Raw genomic sequence first — 3,103 nt, forward strand, 5'->3', positions numbered from 1 at the left:
GGTCAATCAATTCAGATTACTTAATATCACACTGTTAAAATCACAGCCAAAAGAGCGACCACGCCACCAAACAAATAAAACTAGAACTCCGGGCGCACAAGGAAATATGCTACCCGCATTACTTCCAGTGTGACCGTGATGGTGAGAAAAAAACTTCCCCTTATTCTTAAACAACCTGTATTTCTAGAAACCCTGTGGTGTCTCCGTCTGAAGTCGTCCAAGCTCTTGGACATCCAATAAGCTGTGTCATGTAGATATAGATATGAAAATCGGGGATGTCATCGCCCTATCACGAGGACAAAAAGTTAGCAATAGGGAATTTATGAAATTCCTATAAGCTGCTATGTCGAGATCTGGACACCAGAGGCATTTTTAGTGTGAATATTATAAACTGCGTTCCGTGTGAGATATGGAGTCAAGGAGGTGTCATCCCTATGTATTGTATATATACCAATAATAATACATGTTTATAGGGCGTCATTATTTTATGAAATTAGTGGTACATCTGTGATGTGGTGTTAGGCGAGAGTCGATGGCGCAACTAATGTGCAGGCAATACAAGAAACAAGGTATGTAAAGGTGAAACAGGTGTTATTCAATACGTCGCGTACAGAGGAATATGAGACAGTTGATAGACTTTTCAGAAAAATTACATCGATTTACATTTAATGAATTCGAAATTTCCATTCATACCTTACCAATTAAATCACGTGTACGGGAAGAAAATGCATTATGTTGAATGTCAATGATATTATGATTCCTATTCATCCGCTTAATGGACTGTTACCATTTCCCGTTTGATTAGTGCCTTGTTTTTATAAACTGACAAAACTGATGTTTTTTAGTATATCCAAGGATCATCGTTGGGTGAGCATCATTCTCAACATGATCTGATCATTTCAACCAACAACATGGACAAGTCCGCCAAGGCGTTTGAAGATCAAGCTCTCCTTGATCAATGGAACTCAGAGTTCGTGGACGCGCTGTGGTCCGATACCCTTCTTCTGGTGATGTACATCTTGATTGGCGTAGTGGGTAACTCACTCGTTATTATTGTGTACACTCTACGTTTCCGGACAAAAGCGAAGATCGATTCTTTATTCCATACCTTGCTGTTATTGACCTGATAGCATGTTTGGTGTGCTCGTCTTTCGGTATTGCTGTAAACCAGTATGCTGTAACGTTTACCAACGACCCGGCATGTAAGGCGTTCAGTTGTGTCATTATATTTATGACAGGATGTTCAATATTGACATTGCTAGTTATAGCGGTTCATCGATATCAGAAAATATGTCGACCATTTTCAGTGCAGATGTCCCTTCGAAGAAAGAAACTGAGTTTAGTAGGCTGCATATCTGTATCACTTCTTGTGTCACTTCCATCGCTGGCTTTCTATGGGACATCTCCTGTTATACACCCAGAATACAACATCACAGGAACGCGTTGTGCTAACATTCGTGGACCGTGGACGAAAGGTGTAGCTATAACCTACAAAGCTCTGATACTGCTCATATGCCTGGGTGTACTGATAAGTTTGATAGTGCTTTACTGTTTGATAGGAAAAGCCGTCTTTAAAAGGGCTAAACTAAACAGAAACAGACAAATTCAAACATCAGTTCCAATCACACCGTCCTTCCGCGACATCATCAGATACTGTAACAGCCAACTTGGAATCTGTCTCCGAAGATGGGCGAAACCTTACTCCGATTCCTAATGCAAATCTAAAGAAGAAGACACTCCCGGGATATCGACTGTCGATGATTTTTATGCTGATTACCGCGGTTTTCGTTCTCTGCTTCATTCCTAAGCCAGTTATGATAGTGTTTGAATCTGGAAATGAACTGTTCTGGTTGACTCTGGATATCGCCGGTTATGGCGCATATCGGTTTTTATATACTATGTATATAATAAATAACATCGTGAATCCTGTCATATATGGATTCTTTGATAGAAATTTCCGACGGGAACTGTTATCGCTCTGTTACTGTTTAAAAGTATCATAATGTTTAATGAAGTTGAAATAAATGTAAAATATCGTAATGAATGAATTCGAGTAAAAAGCAAGAATGGTTTGATGTAGTTTTTGATGGTTGTTGTTGTTGTTGTTGTATAATGTTGTTTCGACCACAATACCCCGTGTTATTCAACTCTCAGACCATCAGTTAATCATTACAGCTATTGATTAACAATCTGTTTATACCACACGTGGTATAAACTCTGTACGCATTTCGATTGGCTGACACGGTGAACTTTGACCCAAGATGCAATTGTTATTGATGTCATCAATAATCTAATGACGTCACATCACCGGGTCCCGGACGTCACCAGTACACTTTATTTGCATACGCGGAATTATACTTGACCACGTTTCCCTTTGATTCAAGCCGATGTTATTGTGGTAGAAACAGGTCACACGACTCGTGATTGTTGGATATGGAATTTATTTCACACTCGTAAGTTATTTTTTAAAAGTTGCAAAAAACACTCGCTAAAGCTCGTGTCTTTTGTAACTTTTAAAAAATAACTTACTCGTATGAAATAAACTCCATATCCAACAACCACTCGTTGTGTAACCTCTATTTCTACCACAATACCCTGTGTTATTCAACTCTCAGACCATCAGTTAATAATTACAGCTGTTGATTAACAATCTGTTTATACCACACGTGGTATAAACTCTGTACGTATTTTGATTGGCTAACACGGTGAACCTTGACCCAAGCTGCAATTGTTATTGACGTCACAATAATCTAATGACGTCACATCACCGGGTCCCGGACTTCACCGTTACACTTTATTTGCATACGCGAGATTATACTTGGGTACACATCGATTATGATTAATTTGATTTCACATGCAGTTTATTCTAAAAGATGTCACCGGTACATACGACATTTATAGAAGAAATAAGCTTCAACTGTATGATATTAATATTCCGACATGAGATAATATGTCAATTTGTTAAACTGATTCAAAAAAAAACATAGTAGAGCTGATAGTTCTTATGTGTACTTCACGTAAATCAATGGAACTCTGTATCAATATGAAAGTATCCGACATTTGCAAGCAGTTGACGCTTTGGAGAAGTTCTTATACCCTAGTC

The sequence above is a fragment of the Pecten maximus genome, chromosome 3 (assembly GCF_902652985.1).
Source record: "Pecten maximus chromosome 3, xPecMax1.1, whole genome shotgun sequence".
Taxonomy (NCBI): Eukaryota; Metazoa; Mollusca; class Bivalvia; order Pectinida; family Pectinidae; genus Pecten; species Pecten maximus.